The sequence below is a fragment of the Herpailurus yagouaroundi genome, unplaced genomic scaffold (assembly GCF_014898765.1).
Source record: "Herpailurus yagouaroundi ecotype Mexico unplaced genomic scaffold, PumYag 28, whole genome shotgun sequence".
In the NCBI taxonomy this organism is placed as follows: domain Eukaryota; kingdom Metazoa; phylum Chordata; class Mammalia; order Carnivora; family Felidae; genus Herpailurus; species Herpailurus yagouaroundi.
Genome location: NW_024412376.1, coordinates 68,672,324 through 68,699,160, shown reverse-complemented (window position 1 = coordinate 68,699,160; position 26,837 = coordinate 68,672,324).

Here is a 26,837-nt window from a genome sequence, read left to right as displayed (position 1 = left end):
TTCATTTTTATTTTTATTTTATTTAATTTTATTATATTAGAGAGAGAGTGAGCAGGAACAGGGAAAGGGACAGAGGGAGAGAGATAGAGAAGGGGGAGAGAATCTCAAGTAGGCTCCACGCTAAGCATGGAGCTCTAAGTGAGGCCCAATCACATGATCCTAGAATCATGACCTGAGCAGAAATCAAGAGTTGGATGCTCAACTGACTTCATCCCCCAGGTACCCCACACATTTACTATTTAAGGAATACAGCTTCTAGATTTCATTATCCTTTCATGTGTCATATGAAAAGCTAAAAGATAAGTGTTCAGATTTATGACAAAATTTATTCAATTATAATCAATATTCAATTAGTTTGACATATAAAAATCAAATTCATATAATTAAAACTCTTCAGGGAATTCATATTGATAAAATGCTTCTTTTATGGATTTCTAAATACCCAGTTGAAATTATATTAGAATATTTAAAAAAAAAAAGACACAGCAACAAGCTGAGTATAGAGGACTTTGAGTATTCATAAGGAGAGGGATGGGGCTCTATCTCGGAAGTTTAATGCATAATCAAAATTATTTTTAATAGTTGGCTCAATAAAATATAAATATCTCAGCCTTCATTTTTGGAAAGATGTTAAATCTTTAAGGAAAATACAACTTATTCTTCTCTATTAAACAATGACTAAATAAACCATGCCATGCATGTTGTATTTTGGAATGCTTAGACATTTTAACACAAATTAAACTTTAAACCAAGCCACTTGCTGATATGAACCTTGTGTTGGATTTTAGGAAATAATTATTAAACATACAGTAAGCTTTTACACAGTTTATATTGAAGAATATATTTCATTTACTTTTACTCAATAATAACTACTCTGATTAACTTAGTTACAAATGAGAATAGAAAAAAAAATGCTTTGCTGGTAATCTGGATAAGGCATGGAGAATATCGAGAAACGGTGGAACAGCAGTTAACTCCGTGTTGACAACATTAAAGATTTAGCATTCTGTGTTCTTTTCTTTCAGAATAACAGTAAAAGATAGAGGTGGTGCCAAGGAGAGATGCAGTCACCTAGGAACGGATGTAATGATGTAATAGAGCTAGTGAGGTCTCTATGGGGAATTGGCTCATAAAAACTGGCAAAACTGGTGACTTACATTTTCTGAGATATCCTTCCACTGATAAAATGCAACTGGTAGATTCATAGTAGGCAACATGCTGAATGAGATATCTTGAAACTTATAAATTTATTCACAAGTTTGATGGACTCTGAGACATTGAAATTTGGTTGTCTATTTTGTGATTATTTGACTATAAAATAATTTAAGTTTATAATGTGAGTCCTTGCTCATGACCTATTACAAAAATATTAGTCATGATACCTACTTAAAATTTGTAGAGTGAAGGCTCTAGGAACACTATTGTGGAAGGTGATGATGCAAATGAGAAAAAAAAATGATGATAGAAGCAACAAAAATGCACTTGGATGGAAGGGAAATTTTTAATTTTATTTAATATTGAAGTGTAATTGATGTACGATATTATATTCATTTCAGATATACAATATGCTGATTCAATATTTATGTACATAATGAAGCAATCACCATGATAAATCTAGCTACCATCTGTCACCATATAAAGTTGTTACAATATTTTTAATTAGATTCCCTACGGTGTATATTGCATTTTCATATTTTATTCATTTTATAACTAAATTTATACCTCTTAATACTCTTCCCCTATTTTACCTACTCTCTCCTCTGCCCCATTCCCCTCTGGCAACCATTCTTTGTTCTCTACATCTATGCGTCTGTTTCTGTTTTGTTTTGTTTGTTCATTTTTATTTTTTTTAGATTCCATAAGTGAAACCATATCGTATTTGTCTTTATCTGACTTTCTTTTTTCTTTTTAGCATAATACAATCTAGGTGTGGAACTTTTCAATCCATAGGGAGTATCTTAGTCTGAGAAGCAGAAGGCAGATTTAATGGACTATAGGACCAATTGGAGAAAATAAATATCTGAACAGGGTAAGTATTGTCATTAAGAAGTAAAGGTCACGAGGACATAATTGCTAATAGTCTTATCAATTGTATGCGTTTTAAAATGAATAAGAATATTATTTTTCTTTTTTTGTCTTCTAATTATATGTGGAAAAATTCCTATATCCATTAATTTCCATGTTTATTAATAGATGCAGAACTATTTTAGCATTAGATTGATAAAATAAGAATCTAATAACCTTTATTACAGATATTTAATGTTAGAATTTTATTAATATGTATGACTTGATATTTTATTAATATTAATAGAACATTATATGGTTTTTAAAAATCTATAAAACAATCAAAATATCTTCATCATATATCTACTCTTTTACCTTGGCAAAATTCACCTTGGGCCAAAAATCTTTCAATTTTGACTCTTTAAAATTTACGTGGTTAATTATATATCAATATTTGAAATATGCATAATTTTATTTTCAAGGTATAACACAATCCAATTAATAGAGTAAATGCTATTAAAACAATATTCATAAAACTTATTAAGTGTCACAATCTACAATACCTTTCCCCACTTTCTATGAGAGCAGGGTAGCTCTCTATTAAAACATGTATCTTTATTAAATGTGCTAATTTTCATGAAAGTACTGTGGCTGTACCATCTGCCTATGTGGCTTTCAAAGCACATGGGATTTACCTTAAAAATAAAGGGATTGAAACTGATTGCTTTAGAGATTTGTTTAGATTTACAGAATGGTATGAGCATGGACTCTGGAACCAAAATACCTGGAATTGAATCAATCTCCAGTGCTTAATTTAGTACCTGTGTGCCCTAGATAGAGAGTAAAAAACTAAGGGATGATAGAAATTCTGTCTTAAGAGTCCAGTGTGTTTGTAAGGCATTTGAACTATGTTCTAATTGGGATATGGTGCCATGTAGCTTCTTAATGGCTTAGCCAATATTTCTAATCAATCACAAGGCTTATTCTCTGCATCTAAATTCAAGTAGTAGGCAAAATAGGGAAAGTTTTCATTTATTTGTCTGTTATTGTTGATTATTAGTTGCTGTCTAGATCCTATTAGAACCTTTAGAAAGATTTCAAAACTGCTCACAAATCAGACAAATCAAGTGTTTCTTTTATGAAATGTAAGAATACATTTTATTATAGACAAATATTCTAACATGGTGGCTGCATTATCTAATCATCTTTGATGCTTTTTAAATGAGGACAAACTATCATTGATCTCATTTAAACCGAACTCATGACCTACACATAGTAGATCAAAAAAGTAGCAAATCACATATGCAGTACATTGGCCTCTTTTTATTTTAAAGATACAAGTGGTTTATAACAGCATTAAAGTGAAGCCAAAATGCAAATTTATACAGGTTTATTTGCCTACACATCACACAGGCAGTGAATCCCCACTGTCTTTTCATCCTGAGTCCTATTTCAGCATCATTATCACTGACACGGTAGTGTTAAGTAAGGCACTGTTAGCTTTTAGGAACACATTTATGGGCTGCTAATCAATTATTTACAATCCTGGAGAAAACAAAGAGACTTGTTTAAATGCACGCAATATTTATAGAAGCTTTAGCTATCACTGCTTCTTAAAGAATTCAAGAAGAAGAATATGTTTTAAAACCAAGTTAAAACTTGCCCTTCTATATAGGGAGGATCTTGATTTTTCTGGAAATTTTTTTTCAACGTTTATTTATTTTTGGGGGGACAGAGAGAGACAGAGCATGAACGGGGGAGGGGCAGAGAAAGAGAGGGAGACACAGAATCGGAAACAGGCTCCAGGCTCCGAGCCATCAGCCCAGAGCCTGACGCGGCGCTCGAACTCACGGACTGTGAGATCGTGACCTGGCTGAAGTGGGACGCTCAACCGACTGCACCACCCAGGCGCCCCTGGAAATTTGTTTTTAAAAAGAAGCTAAATGTTACGATTTAGAAGTTAATTAACTCAGGTAACAATAACTTTTACTCCATAAATTAATAGCATTCATTTACAGTCTGGAAGTATCCTTGTTCACATTTTTTAGGCTTAACTTTCATTAGCTGAACCAACCATATAAGCAAAAGAATTGCATTTTTTCACATATACTAATATTTTCTGAACCTAACCTAAATTAGCAATCTGACTTCTCAAAAAACAACGTATATATTGACTCCACAATTATGAAACAAAATAAGGGTTGTATGAAAGACATTTTTAATATTGTATTTTAAAAGAGGAAAATTAGGAAATAGCATATATACTGTTTCTATTCATTATGTTGAAGGTTATGAGTGAGGATTCAAAAGTCATACATATGATTTTAAATTCTAATATTCTTGTATTTTTTAAATTGATTTTGAGCAATTTGTTTAAAATTTGTGAGTTTTGCTTTTCTTGCTCTTCACATGGAATAATTATAGAATCCAACTTGCAGAATCATTTGTGGACATGTATGAAAATCTGTGTAGAGCAAGCACTCTGCACAGTGGCCATCACTAATGAAAATAATGTAAATGTTTATAATACAACTAAGGATACTACCTTTTTAAACCTTTTTATTATAAAAAATGCAAATATATACAAAATTATATACATTTTTAAAACTGAATAATAAAAATTAGAATCAATGAGGGACATTAACAAATGTGCATATTTTTAAATTACATGGCAAATATCAATATAAGAAAAATGAGAAACTAGATGAAACAATGTATATCAGAGATAAAAAATCTAATAATTCACATATATAAAAGACATGTAAAAATTGAAAATACATGTAGTAGCCATAAAGAAAAAATAGACTAGAAATATAAACAAAATGTATGGATTTTTAACCATATGAAAAAATTCTAAGACTCTTTAAACATGAGAGAAATAAAAATTAAAATTAACATAAATTAAGATAACATTTCTCACCCATCTGATTAGCAATTTTTTTTAAGAGATTGAGAGCAGGGGGGAGGTGCAGAGAGAGAGAGAATCTCAAGCAAGCTCCACACTCAGTGTGGAGCCTGAAGCTGGGCTTGATCCCACAACCTTGGGATCATGATCTGAGCCGGAATTAAGACTCGGAAACTCAACCAACTGAGTCACCCAGGCATCCTGGAAAAAATTTTAAAAGTTTGAAAGTGTTCTTATTTGACAAAATGATGGACAATTCTCATGTGATAATAATAAAAATTTATATAATCTCTGTAAAGGAGAATTTGACAATAACTAAATATGCACATCTTCCTATTTGGCTCAACAATTTTATTCCATGAATTTGTCACAAAGATCCACACGGAAAAATATGAAATCAGAGTAAGTATAAGGTGCCTGGTAATAGCAAAAGCCTGAAAGCGGAGCAAATGACCATCAATAGGAGACTGACTGAATAAACAATGGTGCATTAAGAAAGTAGAATACTGTAAACTATAACAAAAAGAATACGGTAAGAGTAGTGCTAGGTAATACGATGGCATGATCTTCATAGCAAATGATTAATCAAAAACAGCAAAGTGGATAAAAGTGTTTACATTTAACACTATGAGAGAGATGCTCATATTAACATGTATACGTACATATGTATGTTTTTATATATACTATATATGATATATTTCATAATTACATCAACATAAGTATTATGATTGATACAATATGATTTCATCATATTCAAATTAGAGACAAAACCATAATTTAAAAGAAACGATTATCGAATAAGAGAGAAAGAGTAAGGTAGAAGGGGCAGAGAGAAAGCAATACATCTTTGGATTATTATTCAACACATTTAAAAATAAAAAAAAATTTAGGGGTGCCTGGGTGGCTCAGTCAGTTGAGTGTCCGACTTCAGCTCAGGTCATGATCTCATGGGTCATGAATTTGAGTCCCAAGTTGGGCTCTGTGCTGCCAGCTCGGAGCTTGGAGCCTGCTTTGGATTTTGTGTCTCTCTCTTTCTCTGTCCTTCTCCCACTCATGCTCTGACTCTCTCTCTCAAAAATAAATAAACATATCAAAAAAATAAAAAAAAATGTTTATAGCTTAAATAATGTTCTGCAGGTAATAAAACATTTTAATTTTAATTTTAATTTAGAGGCCTTAAAGACATATATATGTATACATATATACATATATGTATATGTATACATATGCATATATGTATACATATATATATAATAAAGCACATTAGAACAAGATACAGTGAAAACATATTTTCACTCTATATTACTGTGCTTGTCTTATAATTTTTGTCCCATGAAGGCTAGAAATACATGGAAATTGATCGTTTTTCAAACTGTGTGACAACAGAAAAGATCATTATCAAGTTAATTGATGGTGTTGATGATAATAAAATGTCAAAGAAATTATGTGAAGTGAAACTAATTGTGAATATTGCCAGGTGTCCAATTATACGTATTTGTTTTAGAATGAAAAGTCTAAACCACAGGTTTACTACATTTTGCTCTTAGACTAGGTTAGACTACTTTCAATTAATCCTGCTAGCAATAATCTAAATCTGACACTAGAGATGGTATACAAATATCCTTTATAGATAGGGTGGTGTTTATCATAATCCAAATTAGGAAATATTTGTCTTTCCAATGGAAAATTAGAATGAATTCTGTCTCAAATAATCCACAACATATTTGCACTGGGCTGTATGTAAGCTAATTATTTCAATTATGCTTAAATTATTTGTTGAGAAGGCAAACAAGAAAAAAAATGATGTATACAAATCTGACTGTAATAACAACCATGTAGCTACGTTGCTTTTTAAAAAGTATATTATTATAGGGGCGCCTGGGTGGCTTAGTCAGTTGAGCGTCCGACTTCAGCTCAGATCATGATCTCACAGTCTGTGAGTTCAAGCCCCACATCAGACCCCGTGCTGACAGCCCTGAGCCTGGAGCCTGCTTCAGATTCTGTGTCTCCCTCTCTCTCTGCCCCTCCCCCGCTCATGCTCTGTCTCTCTCTCTCTCTCTCTCTCTGTCAAAAATAAATAAACATTAAAAAATTTTAAAAATAAAAGTATATTATTATTTTTTTTTTTTTTAATTTTGAGAGAAGGCGTAAGGAAGAGGCATAGACAGAGGGAGAGAATCCCAAACAGGTTCCTTGCTGTCAACACTGAGCCCAAGGTGGGGCTCTATCTCATGAGATCATGACCTGAGCCAATATTAAGAGTTAGATGCTTAACCGAATGAGCCGCCCATGCACCCCTATGCAAGCAATTTAATCAATAAATTTTAAGAAAGATTTACTGAGTTGGATACAAACTTACATAATGTTCAATAGGACAGTAAACCACAATGTATTTGGCTCCATGTTTCAGTATTATTCCAATCTCTACCAGACAAAAATCTATAAATTAATCTCTGCCTAAGAGTTTTAAATTGCTTATTTAATAAAATGTCATGCTCAGAACTTTACTGGGCAATAATTTCTTATGCCTTTTTTTTTTTAAGAGTTTGGATAATTTGCTAACATTAGACTAAACATGCCTTAAAACTTAAAGTGCCTCACTTCAATCCTACTTTAGCTAACTTTCCTATGTCTTCAACTTGCATCACTTAAAGTCTGAAATCATAAAAATTTAACCCATATGTCATCCACTTTTTCTTGTTATTTTTTCCTTATTCCCACCACATATAACTTAAACTTTGTAGAGACAAACATATTGTTTGTAATCAGTATATAGACCAGCTCCTGACTCTAGTTTCTTCCAAACTCCCCTAAAATTGTGGGTTACCTCATTTTTAACCATTTTATTGAGGTATGATTGATATGCAGAAAGCTGTACATATTTCATATATATAACTTAATGAGTTTGGGTATAATTATACACCCATGAAACTGTCACTACGATCAAAGCCATAAACATATCTATCAACTTTCAAAGTATCTTTCTTTTTTTATGTTTTATTTTTTTAATTTTTTTTCAATATATGAAATTTATTGTCAAATTGGTTTCCATACAACACCCAGTGCTCATCCCAAAAGGTGCCCTCTTCAATGTCCATCACCCACCCCCCATCAACCCTCAGTTTGTTCTCAGTTTTTAAGAGTCTCTTATGCTTTGGCTCTCTCAAAGTATCTTTCAACCCTTTAATTATTATTATATATTTACATATATTTTTTTCATGTATGTGGTAAAAATACAACCTAAAATCTATCATCTATATTTTATATTTTATCTATTATATGTCATATATCATATATTTTTTTAAATTAACGTTTTATTGATTTTTGAGAGATAGAGTATGAGCAGGAGAGAAGCAGAGACAGAGGGAGACACAGAGTCCGAAGCAGGTTCCAGGCTCTGAGCTGTCAGCAAAAAGCATGATACAAGGCTCAAACCCACAAACTGTGAGATCACGACCAAGCTGAAGTTCAAAACTTAGCCAACTGCGCCACTCAGGTGCCCCCATATATCATGTATTTTAAGTTTAACAATATCGTTAACTGAAAGCTGTACTGAATAGCAGACCTCCAGAACTTGTTTATCTTGCATAACTGAAACTTTGTACCCTTTAAGCATCACCTCCAATTTTCTCCTACTCTCCAGATCTTAGAAATCACCATTCTACTCTCTGCTTTTATAAGTTTGACTATTTTAGATTCCACATATTAGTAATATTATATTACTAAAATTAATATATACAATTATTTATTTGTCTTTCTCTAACTTATTTTCTTATAATAATATTTTCCAGGTACATTAATGTTGCCCCAAATGGTAGGATTTACTTCTTTTTACGACTGAATAATATTTTATTGCATGTATATATCACATTTTTTTATCCATTTATCTATCAATGAGCATTTAGGGTGTTTCCCTGTCATGGCTGTTGTTAATGCTATAATAAATATGTGGGTGCAGATCTCTTTAAGGTCCTGATTTTATTTCCTTTAGGTATACACCCAGAAGTTGTATTTCTAATCAGGTAGTAATTCTATTCTTAATTTTTTGAGAAACATCTATACTGTTTTCCGTAATGATTGTGCCAATTTATGTTTGCACCAACAATGTACAAGTGTTCTTTTCTCCACATCATCTCCAACCCTTATTATCTTTTGCTTTTTTTTTAATAGTAGCCATCCTAACAAGTATGAGATGATATCTCATTGTTTTAATTTATGTTTCTTTGAAGATTACTAATATTGAGTGCTTTTTCATATACTTATTTGACATTAGTATGTCTTCTTTGGGGAAATGTCTATTCAGATCCTTTGCCCACAGTAATTAAATTCTTATTATTGAGTTGTATGGGTTCCTTATATATTTTGGATATTAACTCCTTAAAAGATATACGGTTTGCAAATCTTTTCTCCTATTCCATAGATTTCCTTTTTATATTGCTGATTGTTTCTTTTGCTGTGCAGAAGCTTTTTTGCTTAATGTAATCCCACTTTTTTTATTTTTGCTTATTTTTTGCCTATGTTTTGGTGTCATATGCAAAAACTCATTGTCCAACCAATGTCAAGATTTCCTCTGTGATTTACTCTACCAGTTTTATGGGTTTGGGTCTTACAATTAAGTAGTCGATTCATTTTGAGCTAATTTTTGCATTTGATGCATCTCTCTGATTTATTTTTTCCTTTCCTTTCCTTTCCTTTCCCTTTCCCTTTTTCTTTCTTTCTTTCTTTCTTTCTTTCTTTCTTTCTTTCTTTCCTTCTTTCTTTATCTCTTTCTTTCTTTCTTATATCCATTTTCCCAACACTTTTTATTTAAAAGACTACCTTTTCCCTGTTGTTTATTCTTGGCACCATTGTCAAAAAAGAATAAACCATAGTTTGAACTATGAGTTTATTTCTAGGAGCTTTATTCTTTTTCATTGGTCTATATCTGTTTTTATGTCAGTACTATACTCTTCTGATTACTGTAGTTTTATAATGTAATTTGTAATCAGGAAATGTCATGCCACCGGCTTTGTCCTTCCTATTGAATATTGCTCTGGCTATTTGAGGTCTTGTGGTTTTATATGAATTTGGGGATTGTTTTTCTATTTCTGTGAAAAAAAATACCATTGGAAGTTTGATAGGGATTCCATTGAACCTGGAGGTCACTTTGAGTAGTATAAACATTTTAACAATATTAACTCTTCTATTACATGAACACGGATATATTTCCTTTTTTTTCTGTGTCTAATTTCTTTCATTAATGTCTTATAGTTTTCTACATAGAGATCTTTCACTGTCTTAGTGGGGACCCATATACAGTGTACTAAATTCCTAAAGAATCTGGCCCAGCTGTCCAAACACTTATTTTCTATTGGGGTGGAATGAATTGGTGGTATGATTATACACTAGTCATTTTCCACTGACTTGAAGAGCCAAAGCTGTCTACAAATGGGTGGGGGGGGACCATGAATAGGGTGAGGTTAATAAGCAAAGTGTGAAACATATTTAATGAGCTGTCAGTAGTCTATTTTTACATCATCTTGTTTCCATTTTTCAACTTTCTAGATTAAAATTATTATTTATCAGTGTTGATCAAAGGCAATCTTTAAAAACGTTGATGTTTCCTTTGACAGATGTCTACAATTCTCTTTTTGAAATTTCTTTGAAAACATATTGTTCAGGTGTTTGTTTACTTTGTCAAAATGCACTTGTATCATCTACTTATTTATTGTAGTAGAGTGTCTTCTATGCCTAATCTTGTTTTATCTCAGAAAACTATTAATTAAAACTCCAAATTGATTAACATTAAAGTAAAAATTAAGACTATTTCATACTATGCTCTGCATTTTGATAGACACTTAGATCCTTCATCCAACCTATCAACTACTATTGTAAGATATATCTCTTTTTATAAAGTTTTAGATCTTTCAAGCATAAAACTGACAAGGCAGAAATTAAATGAAAAAGTTATTGATAAACACATTTCTTGAATACTATGCCAGAAATATAAATAATTAAAAATACATGTTCAAAATATTCTTATGAGTACATATTTCTCAGGAGAAAGTGAATCAGACATACAGTCTTCTTTCTCAGAGTAAGAAAGGTACCTCTTGTTATATTATTTGTGTTCAAAGGGAAAACACTAAAATATTTTCCTTTTATCGGTGCCTGGGTGGCTAAGTCAGTTGAGCGTCCGACTTCAGCTCAGGTCATGATTTCTCAGATCATAAGTTGGATCCCCGCGTGGGGCATTTTGCTGACAGCTTGGAGCCTGGAGCCTGCTTTGGATCTGTGTCTCCCTCTATCTCTGCCCCTCCCCAGTTTGCTCTCTCTCTTTCTCTTTCTCTCTCTCTCTCGAAAATAAATTTAAAGAAACATTAAATTTTTTTAAAAAAAATTCCTTTTAAATGGAGCATGGTAAAAGTGCTATAAAACTAATTGATATTTAATAGTAGACCAAGTTAAAAGAAATTGCATTCTAAAAATTGCAAGGCTACTATTTAAGTGTACTGAATTGAATTATCTTAAAAATTTGCTTTAATTTTACTGTTATTTTCTTCTGTGTTTAGGATTAATGTGGGGTTATTTTCTTATGATTTGAATGCACCATTAGAATTTATGGTTTTATTAATGTCACTAACAAGCTCTGGTTACAACAGAACTAACATTTTATGACAGACTGATGACTGTTCCTTAACTAGGAAAAACTGCCATACGATACGAATACACCAAGATATCAAATCTTATTAAGATATTCATATTTTGGTACTTCACATATTAAACATTACATTTACAAATATTACATAAACATTCTTTTGAAAGTATTACTATAATTTAATTGTCACTAAAACAAGAAACATCTGGGAAAAGTATAAAATTTTGTGATAGATCTTATGCTCAGCTTAGAAGCCACCAAGCACACGAACATTGAACCAGAAATTGTCTATGTATTTACATAGCTATAACATGGCCACTGTGATAGATGGTGAGCATTTGACATTTCAAGTGTTCGCACTCTCACCGGACATTATTGTCACATACAATAGTTGAAAAGATGGGAGATGAGAAAGTTCAGAAAGCAGTAAGAACAGAATCAATCTAAAATCTTATAATGTGTGCACTGCCTTTACTCTTAAAACAAAATTAATCTACTTTTCTTTGAAAAATAGGAGATATCTTCAAGGTTGGTAAAGTTTGAATTATAGATGTCCTGTGAAATAAAAAAATAATAAGAATTGAAAACCAACTTCAACTTAAAAAGTCAAAAGTTCTAGATGTTTTTCCAGTTCTGTATCTTATTTAATTTTAGTACTACAAATCTCCATCTATGCTTAAATGATTTAATTTAAAGGAAGTCATGATAATTGAAGAAATAATCATCATTTTCTATATAAAATAATGATGTTAGACTTATTTTAATAATATCCAATTGAAATTTCAATGTCAGTAGGCAATATTTAAAAATAATTTTTTTTAATTTTAGCCACTCTGACACATATAAGGTGATACCTATTGTGGTTTTGACTTGTGTTTCCCTGATGATTAGTATGTTGAGCATCTTTTCTTGTGTCTATTGACCAACTGTATGTCTTCTTTAGAAAAAATAATTATTCAGGCCCTCTGCCTATTTTTAAATTGGATTATTTGTGTTTTTAGTGTGAGTAGTTCAAGTTCTTTATATATTTTGGATATTAACTTCTTATTAGATAAATCATTTGCAAATGCCTTCTCCCATCAAGAAGGTTGCCTTTTTGTTTTGTTGATAAAGAGGATGTGGAGAAAAAGGAACCCTCCTGCATGTTGGTGGAAATATAAATTGGTACAACTACTGTGGAAAACAGTATAGAGTTTCCTTAAAAAAGTAATAAATATAAATACCACATGATTTGATAATTCCACTATTGGGTATTTACCCAAAGAAAATGAAAACATTAATTTGAAAACATATATATGCACCACTATGTTTATTGCAGCATTATTTACAATAGACAGATATGAAAGTAACTTAAGTGCCCATCAATAGATGAATGGATAAAGAAGTTGTGGCATACATACAGTTGAATATTAGTCAGAAAAAATAGTGAGATCTTGCCATTTTTGACCTATATGGATGGACATAGAGAATATAAGGCTAAGTGAGACAAGTCAGACAGAAAGACACATTATACGATTACACTCATATATGGAATCTAAAAACAAAAACAAAACAAATAAACAAACAGGAAGCAGAATCAGACATATAAATGCAAAGAACAAACCGGTGGTTGCCAGAATGGAAGGGTTGGTGGGATGGGCAAAATCGATGAAGGGAAATGAGAGATACAGGCTTCTGGTTATGGAATGAGTGTATCATGGGAATAAAAGTCACAGCACAGGGAATACAGTCAATGATATTGTAATAGCATTGTATGGTGACAGATGATATAGCTATACTTCTGGTGAGCATAGTATAACATATGGAAAAGTTGAATCACTATGTCGTAAGGCCGAAACCTTGCACACAATGTAATCGTGTGTCAACTGTACTTAAGTTTTTAAAAATAATAAAATAAACTTATTTGTATCAATAATACTAATATACAGCATTCACGTGGCTTGTTTCATTTATTATTATTTTTTACTTTGAGATTGTCTGTATAAAATAAGCATCATCTGTTATATTTATAGCATTAAATCCCTGTATTTATTTATTTTTTTTATTTTTTTTCAACGTTTATTTATTTTTGGGACAAAGAGAGACAGAGCATGAACGGGCGAAGGGCAGAGAGAGAGGGAGACACAGAATCGGAAACAGGTTCCAGTTTCCGCGAGACCGCGGACCGCGAGATCGTGACCTGGCTGAAGTCGGACGCTTAACCGACTGTGCCACCCAGGCGCCCCTAAATCCCTGTATTTAAAAAATTCTATGTTATGCTTTGGGAATACAAAAGCGTAGAGCTAAACATCAATTATATGCAAAATATATTCATACTCATCCAAAATTTACACAAAATATTACTTTTTTGCTATTTCAGATTACTTATTTTTTCTATATAATAGATTAATTTAAATTTAAATTTATTCAAAATGTTTGAAGACCCAAAATGCAGGTCCTGACCTGCATCCTGACTGGTGGTACACATAAACACATCCTGTCTGGTGGTACACAAAATAGGGACAGAGATTATCTGTTTTAATCATTTCCTGGTAGACTATAACTAGCACTGATTAAGTATGGTCATTGTCTTTCACAATTATAACAACTTTGTTCTTTGCTCTAAACTCAAGGAAGATAAACCTACATCCATCCCCCCCTAAAAAAAAAAAAAATATATATATATATATATATGGCAGAAATCGTTCTTTAAGCCATAGTCTAGAGAAACTATTTGATAAAATTAAAATTCTGGAATAGTTTGATTGTACATAACCTGGAATTTCAGATTGTACTAAAAGCAAAGACTTTTGAAGAACTGTAATCCAGGCAATACAAGTTCAGAAAAGTTAACTCATTTTATACAGTTTCCAACTGTGTAAAGGTTCCAATAAAACTTCAAGTGAAATTACATATGAAGCATCAGCATTGACCACCTAATTTAACCATAATTATTTTTTTCTACATATAAGCAAAATAGATATGTGAATATAAAATGGGTCTATTTCAGTTTAATTGTCATTTCTATGCCACAACATATAAAACGTATAAAATCCCCATGTGGAAATATATTGTTGCAGAACAGCATATACAAAGGTATTAAGACACCAATTTTGCCTAAAAATCAAGAGATAATAGACCTATAAATGACAGCATTACATTTCTTGATATAGTCTACCGAAAGTATCCAAAAAACTTAAGAATTAGGGTATGATCTATGCTACCAGAGAACCAAGTGTTTATTGTCTTTAGCGACTTCTAGATTACCAAGATGCTATCAAGAAGCTTGATAATTATTATATGTAAAATATATAGGGATTATGAAACTAGAGGTAGGAACATGGACACTTTAGTTTTTTTAATTAATTAATTAATTTTTTTTGAGAGAGACAGAGCATGAGCGAGGGAGGGGCAGAGTGAGAGGGAGACCAGAGTCTGAAGCAGGTTCCAGGCTCTGAGCTGTCAGCACAGAGCCAAATGCAGGGCTTGAAGTCATGAACTGGAAGATCATGACCTGAGCTGAAGAGTTGGACACTCCACTGACTGAGCCACCGAGGTCCTCTGGACACTTATTGTTTTAATCCTATGTTCCATGCACATTTTCCAACTACTTAATTTAAAAAAAATCTTCAATTTAGTATTAGTAATTTTATGAGGCATGATTTTTATCTGACCCTAACTTATATATGGTACAACAGATTCAAATTCCTCAATTTATTTCTCTTTGATTTATTTATAATGCTTAAAATTTGCCAAAAAAAAAAAAAAAAAAGAGTGGAGTCTCATTATCCCAACCCCTGATCTATATCACTGCTGTCAGATTCACCGTCTTTGGGTATATGCTGAGGGTAGAAGTTTGATGTTCAAAATGTTTAACTGATTTTTTAAATGTTTATTTATTTTTAAGAGAGAGAGAGACAGAGTGTGTGTGGCGGGGGGCAAAGAGGGAAGGAGACACAGAAAATGAAGCAGGCTCCAGGCTCTGAGCTGTCAGCACAGAGCCGGATGCGGGGCTCAAACTCAGGAACCAGGAAATCATGACCTAAGCCCAAGTCCAACGCTTTTGAGCCCCCCCCCCCAGTCGCCCCTAAATGAATATTTATTAGGAACAAAATGTGAAAGATTTTGTTAGACTTAGATGGGACTGTAGCTGGGTTCTGCAGCTATTTCAGAAAAGCATAGTATGTCTTCCATCTATGTCACTGATGTGAAACTTAAAGCACTAAACTTCCTAGGATCCACTGTTAATAGGACACTTTTTGCATTTGCTCTCATAAAAAAATATTATCTTCAAAAAATATAACCCAAGGTGTTCCTGCTTTTATACTCAACCATTTTAAGATTTTTATAAGTGCTTGTTTTTTCTGAGAGGGGAAAAGGCTCTGATCAGATAAAGAAGACAATTCCAGCTGCCACTGAAGATAACCTTATGCATTAGGTGGACCATTATCTGATGTTGATGCAGCATGGACAGTCTACTGGCAACAAACTGAGAATAAAGTTGAGCCAAAGTTCCTTTTTTCTTTTCAAAACTTTTTTTGATGACATATTCATTTTTTTTTTCTGATTCAAAGAACAAGGTAATTTACTCAGGATTATATTTTTAAATCCAAATCATATATTACTGCTAGTAGACATTTTGTCAGACTTAAGCTTCTTATAGTTTCCTCTTTCAGCTACAAACTACAAATCAATATCCCTTATGCATATAGATGCAAATATTCTCTGCAGAACAATAGCAAACAAAATTCAGCAGCATATTAAAAGGATTATAGGCCATGACCAAGTGAGATTTTCCTTAGGGATGCAATAGTGCAAGGGTGTTTCAATGTAAGAAAATCAGTCAATGGAAGTACACCAAATTAATAGAACAAAGGAAAAACAAAAACAGGCTATCTCAATTGATGCAGAAAAGACCTTTAACAAAATCCAACACCCTTTGATTAAAAAGTAAAATTGGGGCGCCAGGGTGGTTCAGTCCCTTAAGCGTCCCACTCTTGATTTCAGCTTAGGTCGTGATCTCTCAGTTGAAAGTGATCACAAACGATCTCTCAGTTTGTGAGAATGAGCCTTGCCTTGGGCTCTGTACTGTTAGCTGACTGGGATTCTCTTTCTCTCTCTCTCTCTCTCTGTCTCTCTCTCTGCCCCTTCCCCAATCTCTCTTTCTCAAAAAATAAACCTAAAAAAATGAAACAAAATAAAATTATAAAACTGTGAATACAAAGTTCTTCCACAACATGGTAAATGACATTTATGAAAAACCAATACTAACACCATGCTTATTGATGAAAAACTTTTCCCCCCAAATCAGGAATAAGATGGGGATGCCCACTAGCACTACTTCCATTCAACCAATATTTTATTGGCATTTCTAGCTCATACAATTAAGCAAGAGAAAAAATATCCAAATTTGGAAGGAAGAAGTAAAACTGTAGCTGTTTGCTGATAAGTTCATATGTACATAAAATCATAGATTGATAGATAGATTTTTGTAGGTCTATATTTGTTTGCTGATAAATTCATATATATATATATTGATATATATATATATATATATATAAACTCTCTCCACATATATATATATGCTGAATTTTGTGTGTGTGTATATATATATATATATATATATATATACATACATATATATATATATATATATATATATATATATATATATATAAAACCCCTGAGAATTTACAAAAATCTACCAGACTGAAAACCAGGCTAAAAAAAAAACATAAAAATTATAGGGCACAAGGTCAAACACAAAATTCAGTTATGTTTCTGTATATCATCAATAAACAATCTGAACAGAAAGTTAAGAAGACAGTTCTATTTACTATAGTACACAAAAGAATAAAATACCTAGAAATAAATTTTACCAAGGAGACTTGTGTGTTGAAAATTACAAAATAATGGGGAGCCTGGGTGGCTCAGTCGGTTAAGCGGCCGACTTCGGCTCAGGTCATGATCTCGCAGTCTGTGAGTTCGAGCCCCGCGTCGGGCTCTGTGCTGACAGCTCAGAGCCTGGAGCCTGTTTCGGATTCTGTGTCTCCCTCTCTCTGACCCTCCCCTGTTCATGCTCTGTCTCTCACTGTCTCAAAAATAAATAAAAACATTGGGGGCGCCTGGGTGGCTCAGTCGGTTAAGCAGCCGACTTCAGCCAGGTCACGATCTCGCGGTCCGTGAGTTCGAGCCCCGCGTCAGGCTCTGGGCTGATGGCTCAGAGCCTGGAGCCTGCTTCCGATTCTGTGTCTCCCTCTCTCTCTGCCCTTCCCCCCGTTCATGCTCTGTCTCTCTCTGTCTCAAAAATAAATAAACGTTAAAAAAAATTTTTTTTAATAAATAAAAACATTAAATAAATAAATAAATAGTCTCTTTAAAAAAAAAAGAAAATTACAAAAAATTGTAAAAAGAAATTAAAGAAGACCTAAAGAAACTTATTACATGTTCATGGGTTGAATACTTAATATTATTACGATAAAAATACTACTCTAAGCCATCCATAGATTTAAGGCAATTCCTATTAAAGTTCCTATCAAATACCTATCAAAATTGGCAGAAATAGAAAAGCTAATCTTCAAGTTACCATCAAATTGAAAGGGGTCACAAATAATCTCTTTCTTGAGAAAAAACAAAGTTGGTGGTCTCACATTTCCAAATCTCAAAAGTTACTACAAAGCTACCGTAATCAAAATGGTGTAGTATTGGTATATGAATAGGCATATACAAACATATTAAATTGAATGAAGAACACAGAAATAAGTTCATACATATATGGTCAATTGATTTTCAACACAGGTGCCAAGATTCATTAATGAGGGAAGAAGTCTCTGCAACAAATAGTGCTTGAACTACTGGAATGCACATACAAATACTTGTTAACCCCTTACCTCACACTATCAACTCAAAATAGACAAATAATATAAATATAAGAGCTAAAAACATAAAATTCTTAGAAAACATAGTATCTGGGGTGCCTGGGTGACTCAGTCAGTTGAGCTTCTGACTCTTGATTTTGGCTCAGGTCAGGATCTCACGGTTGTGATATCAAGCCTCATGTCAGGCTCTGTGCTGGGCATGGACCTGCTTGAGATTCTCTCTCTCCCCCTCTCTCTCTCTCTCAGCCCCTCCCCTGTTCATGCTCTCACTCTCTCTCTATCAAAAAGAAAAAAAATAGAAAATGATAGTCATGAGTTATAGGTTCAGAATTAAAAGTATTTTTTTTTATAATTCAGGAATGAAGACACATATATGTGAAAATTCAAATCATTTCTCTTGAATACTGATTCAAAAATGGTGGAATGGTAACCTATTAAAATATTTAAAGTTTTTACCTTTGCTAATGTAGCAGTTGTTTGAGCTTCTATGGCTTTGTTCTATGAATGAAATTTTCATATTCATGACTTATTTATAAGTAAATTCTCTTCAGTAAAGTTTTATTTATTTATTTATTTAAATGTTTATTTACTTTTGAGAGAGAGAGTGTGTGTGTGAGTGGGATCCAGGCAGAGAGAGAGGGGTCAGAGGATCTGAAACAGGCTCTGCTCTGATAGCCGAGAACCCAATGTGGGTCTTGAACTCATGAACAATGAGATCATGACCTCAGCTGAAGTCAGATACCCAACAGACTGAACCACTCAGGAGCCCTGAGTTCAGTAAAGTTTTAACCTTAAATATATTTTAATAGCATATTAGTTTGCTCAGACTGTTGAACACAAACTTATCCACAGGCATAACCCCAGACTCAGTGGCTTAAAAAACAGAAATTTATTTCTCATAGTCTGGAGGCTGCAAGTCTAAGATCACAGTGTGGCAAGGTAGGTTCCATTCTGAGGCCAATTCTTTCTTGCTGTGTGCACATTTGACCTCTTCTTTATGAGTACAGGGGGCAGAGAGGAATTCACTGGTGTCTCTTCTATGGGCACCAGTTCCATAGGATCAGGGCTCAACCCTTAGAACCTCACTTAGCCTCAATTACTTCATTGTATGTCCTATCTCCAAATACAGTCATACTGGGAATAAGACTTCCATAAATTTGAGAGGGGACACAATGCAGTCCGTAGCATATAGATACTTGTTCCTACATAAAAATTCTTTCACAGCGTGTTTCAATTAGAACACAATGGGTTAAATATTAATTAATTTCAGGTCAAAGAGAGTAACACTTACACTCTATTTCAGATTTACACAATTTGAAATTATACTACATCTCCATATAACATCCATTTTTCAAAATATTACCACAAATAAATGCATATTATTTTAAAATTATTTTAAACACAGAAAAATAAAGACTGAGACAAAACTGCTGATGGGGGAGATGTCTACCCATCAACAGACCACTAGCAATTCCGTCTTATGCTCTACAATAAAACATCCTGTGTAGAAGTGATTGCATTTGAAGTTATTGGTACATTTGAATGCAAACTACCCAACCATGAAAAATGAGGCTTCCATTTGCTATAAAAATAAATTAGGAGGCAACGCTTTGCTGGCAAAACCATTTGAGCACCTCAGTTCATAACTATTCATGGTACCATTAACAGATGTCTTCTCTCGGCACTGTGAGCTGCCTTATGATATTGTTGTATTCAGCATTACTTTATCTCTAAAGTGAATGTGGGCAACTTGTTTTAGGATATAATAAAACCTATCCCAATGTATAGATCCTGTGGGAAATTATACAATAATGTTACCTACATAACTAATTTACTTCTTATGAAATCATGATTCCCACTACACTTTTAGAGCTATCAAAAGTATTGTTTAACATCACCATTTCCATGTTAATATCTCAGTAAATCACAAAAATGTAATACTTTGTGCAGAAAGTGAGCCATTTCCTTTGGGAACATAAGTTTTCACTTCTAAATTAAAAGTTGTATGAAGCGAATACTAAGCATGTTATATGTTGCTTATTGACACTAAAAATACTTTTTTCTTAAAAGAATCACTTTCTCCAAGTTAAGACATGCTATTAGTCACTAACTAGTATATCATAAGTGAGATAAATCATTCAAGAAAAAATTAAAGATAAATGTTGCTGTTGCTAACCATCTATTGGTATAGAAGTTTTAGAAAATATTTAGAAATTCCTAAGTAATATCTTCAAGGGGGCTGTCATGATGTGTGCGCACACACACATACACTCACACACACATGCTGATACACCTGAGGGAAGTGGTGAATGTGGTACAAAGTGCAAATAGTTTGGATTAGCAACACCCAGAAGCAACAATAATAATCTTAAAAGCCCTTTATTACAAATCTGAGGCGCGAAAGTTGTGTGTGTATGCAATTTATTTAATCTTAGAATTCGAGTTCCTCATCTATAGAATGAAGGATATAACGTTTTCTTTGTAAGGATTAAATTAGATAAAGATTATAAAAATATCTAATATGTAGCATGTGCTTGAATGTTAGTGGCTACACGTTTATGATCCTTGAGTTAATTCTTCGTCTGTACACTGGTCCATTAGGACGTGTAAAATTAAGATCACTTATTAAAAGCCCCTGGCGCACCTGGGTGTCTCAGTCGGTTGAGCGTCCAACTTCGGCTCAGGTCATGATCTCTCAACCTGTGAGTTCGAGCCCCGTGTCCGGATCTGTGCTGATAGCTCAGAGCCTGGAGCCTTCTTTGGATTCTGTGTCTCCCTATCTCTCTGCCCCTTCCCCACTCATGCTCTGCCTCTCTCTCTGTCAAAAATAAATAAACATTAAAAAAAAAAAAACTTTAAAATGAAAGCCACCAAAAGACTCATGAAAAATTTCCCATGACTATAGGCCTCACTTGCTATTTAAAAAAAAAAGCAGTTGGCAGCAATTGTTCTGGATTGAGAACTTCTAAGACATAATCTCAGAAGAAATTATGGCAAAGACAAAGCAACTAAAAGATAAGGTAAACTTTATGCATAGGAAATAAAACAATTTCATGCCTCCTCATTATTTAGGCAAGATATCATAGCTTGTGCATATTCAGATATTTTTTTCCTAAATGCTATCGGCAGTTTGTCATTATTTATTCACAAAATAATCTTAAATAGTTTGAGTCTTTCTCTTTTATAGATATGTCATATAATATTGTTGCTTGATTTGGAATTTGACAATCCTAAGGGTTTCATAATACAATCGTATAGAATGAATACATACATATTTGTTTTCCTTAGATGCACCGTGAATATCAATATACTTCTCTCTGCTTACAAAAAGTATCAAAACTAAGTATCACCAGTAGCGGGCATGTAACACAGTTGGTGAGACAAGACAAGATGAAAGGAGAGAGTACATGATGCAGTAATTACCTAAATATATGAGACAGTACATACTACCTGTGTGATAGACATAATGTGGACTGAAAAAGTACAAATGTGGAACATGGTTCTTGATGAATAAAATGAAAATATGCCTCAATAGAAGATACAAAATCAGGGCACTTGGGTGTCTCAGTCGGTTGAGCGTCTGACTTCAGCTCAGGTCATGATCTCTTGGTTTTCGAGTTCAAGCCCCACGTCAGGCTCTGTGCTGACAGCTGAGAGCCTGGAACCTGTTTCAGATTCTGTGCCTCCCTCTCTCTCTGCCCCTCCCTCGCTCATGCTCTACTCCCTGTGTCTCTCAAAAATAAACATTAAAAATTTTTTTTAAAGAAGATACAAAAGCAATAAATAATTTAGGTGAAATAGCTTTTATGATAATAAATTTTAATTAAAATTTAAGAAACCTGAATGTATATATTTTTGCTATCATAATAGTTAAATAAAAATATTTCTTTCCTTTATATTTTTAAAAATGTATTAATTGCAGTGAAATGTATATAAAATAACATTTGCTTTAAAAACACTTTTAGATGTACAATTCAGTGGTATTAAGTACATTCACATTGTTGTGCATCCATAACTAACATCCATCTTCAGAACGTTTTTTCATCTTGCTACACTGAAACTATGTAGTCATTAAATAATAACTCCTCATTCTCACCTCTCCAAAGGACTGGCAGCCGCCATGTTACTTTGTCTCTATGAATTTGCTTACTCTGGATACTTTGTATAAATGGAATCATAGCGTATTTGTCTTTTTTGTGACTGGCTTATGTCACTTAACATCAAGTCTTTTTTTTTTTTTTTTTTTTAACGATTATTTATTTTTGGGACAGAGACAGACAGAGCATGAACGGGGGAGAGGCAGAGAGAGAGGGAGACACAGAATCGGAAACAGGTTCCAGGCTCTGAGCCATCAGCGGAGAGCCTGACGCGGTGCCCGAACTCATGGACCGCGAGATCGTGACCTGGCTGAAGTCGTACACTTAACCGACTGCGCCACCCAGGCGCCCCTAACATCAAGTCTTTAAGATTCAGCCATGTTGTAGATGGCATCAGAATTTATATCCTTTTTAAGGCTGAATAATATTCCATTGTATTTACATACTACATTTTATTTATCCATTTTTTTTAAATGTTTATTTACTTATTTTTAGAGAAAGAGAGAGAGAAGAAGGGGCACAGAGAGAGGGAGAGAGAGAATCTGCATTGACAGCAGAGCTGGACTCAGGGGCTTTGAACTTACAAACCATGACATCATGACCTGAGCCGAAATCAAGAGTCAGATTCTGAAAAAACTTGGCCACCCAGGCGCCCCTCCTGATCCATTCATCCACTGATAGGCATTAGATAACTTCTACCCTTTGACTACGGTGAATAATAGTGCTATGAATAGGGGTGTACAAACGTGTTTGAGTTACTGCTTTCAATTCATGGGCAATGGACACAAAAGTGTACTTCTGGATCATATAGGCACTCTATTCTTAATTTTTTAAACAACAGTCATATTGTTTTCCATAAGAGCTGCACCATTTTACATTCCCACGAGCAATATACAAGGGTTTCAATTTCTCCAAATTCTTGGCAACAATCTATTATTTCTTCTTTCTAAAGTAATAGCTGTCCTAATGGGTGTGAAGTGGCTTCTCATCTTCTCGTGTGCTTATTGCCTGTCTTCTTCAAGGAAATCTCTATGCAAGTTCTCAAATGGCACACTTAAATGTGCCATTAATTGTATGTAAAATATAATTAAGTAATTTTTTATGGATATCTTGAAAATATCTCCAATCTAAGTGGTTTGATGGATAAAAGTCTCTAAGTGTTTTTAGAAAATATTTTCTCGGGGCGCCTGGGTGGCGCAGTCGGTTAAGCGTCCGACTTCAGCCAGGTCACGATCTCACTGTCCGTGAGTTCGAGCCCCACGTCAGGCTCTGCGCTGATGGCTCAGAGCCTGGAGCCTGTTTCCGATTCTGTGTCTCCCTCTCTCTCTGCCCCTCGCCCGTTCATGCTCTGTCTCTCTCTGTCCCAAAAATAAAATAAACGTTAAAAAAAAAAAAAGAAAATATTTTCTCAAGCTATAAAATCTAAAGAGAAGGTACAACAATTTTATGTCTCAATGCATTTAATATAATTCAAGTTAAAAAATCTGATGAAGATGGTATCCCTAAACTCCAATTATTTAATAATAATACAAATTAAAAGAAAACTAAAATAATACCAGAAAGCCAAATCTAGTATCACAGTAAAATGATAATTAAATCACTTATATGTATATTTTTGAGTGTCTAAATGGTCAGGATTCTGATTTAAATTTGGAGTAAAACAATTCATCAAAGTATGCAATGTATTTCTTCTCATGGAATTTCATAGTTTATGTTCTAGTGGTGGAGAAAAAATTTTATAATGTACATAAAAATTATATACGTATATAAAATACACATATAATCATGAATGTTTTAACATTGGTATATGCATTAATAAATACAATTATTTAGTTATTCTAATTTGAAATAAATACGTCAAAGGCAATAAAGTCAACCTTTATTTTTACTTTATACTTTTGCCAAACAAGGAGTAGATTGATGGATCCTTAATCTCAAAGAAAGTTAACAATAAATTAATGGTAAAGCAATAAATCAATACTATAAAATTGAGGAATAATATATGATAGATAACGATCACAACAACCATTACTGAAAAGTCTCTAGACATTCTTATGCAACTGTAGACCATAGGAAGAACTAGAATCATTATTATCTTGTTGCGATATCACTAATACATTTCTTAAACCATTCTGATAGTAATAGATACGCTCTCTTAAGGTTTTCACTGTCTTAAATCTTATAAGAGTGCTGGATACTTTTACTATTGTGTGAATGAGCCCCTTTTCTGAAGGTCATTCAGAGACAGAGACATCTGGAGACCATGATTAGCCCACTGTTTTTTTATGTCATTGCCACATTTTGAGTTGTATTTCTATCCACTTCTGAGGCAATGGCCTTGATTATCCAGACCCATACTTGTACCACAGTGGCTCCCACTTTTGAATTCCCAACATAACCACCAATTTGGAAAAAAATCTTGCTCAGTCATTTTTCTCAAAACAGGTTCATTAGAACAAAGTGGATCTAGAGGATTTTCTCTGTCATTCACATACTATAACCATGCTAGCTTCTTCCCATGAACTTCTAGATCATGTCACTGAACCCAGACCCAAGCTTCAATTCTTCCTTACCCTTTAGAGGTCATTAGAGGCCTTTTTTTTTTTTTTTTTTTTTACTATAGACCTCTCTGGAGACTACCAGTATTGTAAATAATATTCTACTTTAACAAAGCTAGTCATGGTCAGTATCCCTCATCTCCCAGGAGGCTTCATTGTTCTAATGACACCCCGCATCCCCTTTTCACAATCCTTTACGTTTTGCACACAAGAGCTGCCTTTATACAGTTATAAGCAAACAAAAAAAAAATGTTACACTTATCTCCCAGGACAATGTAAGAGAAGTCACATAACCTCACACAACCTATTCAGACATAAGAAGATGTAATCTGATACATGTGACCTAGTAGACCAGACAGGAAGAGATAGTATATTCTTTTGACAAAAAATAAATAAAAACTTTAAAAACAGTAAAATGTTTTTTTAAGTTTATTTACTTATTTTGAGAGAATGCATGGAAGGGGCAAAGAGAGAGAGAATGAGAGAGAGAGAGAGAGAGAGAGAGAGAGAGAGAATCACAAGCAGGCTCTACACTGTTGATGTGGAGACCAATGTAGGCCTTGAACTCACAAACCATAAGATCATGACCTGAGCCAAAATCAAGATTCAACCACTTACTTGACTGAGCCACGCATGCACCCCAACAGCAAAATGTTTTGAGCTAGAAACTGTTCTTCAGTATATCCTGCGGGATATAATAAAAGTTTCTCCAGGGAAAAAAATATGCATAAGGATGTTAAATGTAGTTTTAAAAAAATGAAAACACACTCAAAAATATATTTTATTAAAAATACAACATAGGCTTTCAAATATTAAATAATGTGGAAACTATAAAAAATAAAGTAAAAGCTAAATAAACGCATGCCACACACAGATCTTCTGTATCATTTTTATAAACCTAGAGTATAATACTAGGAAAAACACATTTTATATTATATATAATATATATTATAAATAATATGCTTCAACATTTCTCTGTGCATCTATAGAGAGCTACATGCACATATTTTTTATTTTTTTTACTTAAAAAAATTTTTAATGTTTATTTATTTTTGACAGAGAGAGAGACAGAGCATGAGCAGGGGAGGGGCAGAGAGAGAGGGAGACACAGAATCCGAAACAGGCTCAAAGCTCAGGGCTGTCAGCACAGAGCCCGATGTGGGGCTCGAACTCACAGACCGTCAGATCATGACCTGAGCTGAAGTCGGACGCTCAACCGACTGAGCCACCCAGGCGCCCCTTTGCACATATTTTTTAAAAGAAATAATTTATTTTAGTAGTTTTATTATACCATTATATATCTTATTACTATATCCCTGTTCTATAAAATTCAAGCAATATATAAACATATTTTCAGATATTGGTCTATATTTAAATGCATATACATGCATATATAAACTCTCCAACATAAAGTAAAACACTACATTTATATTTCTATGCTATATTATCTTTACCATATTTTATCTCAAATTCCTTCTATCTCAGTATCACTTTCATTTTAAATAGTTGTACAATTCTCCATAATATCAGTACACTAAAATTTATCTAACCACTCATTTAGATATGGAAAAATTGGTTGTTTTCAGCTTAGGGCTGAAAATGCTATAGTGATCACACAAATACATGCAAAGGTATTTATTTTTTGTTGCATTGTTTTAATAACGTTCGCACACTTATTTCAAATAACAAGTTTATTAGTTTTTAAGAAATTTTGCTTTATTCTTGAAAAATTTCTTCAACTTTAGGAAATAATTAAGTATTTCCCTTAGGATATTCTCC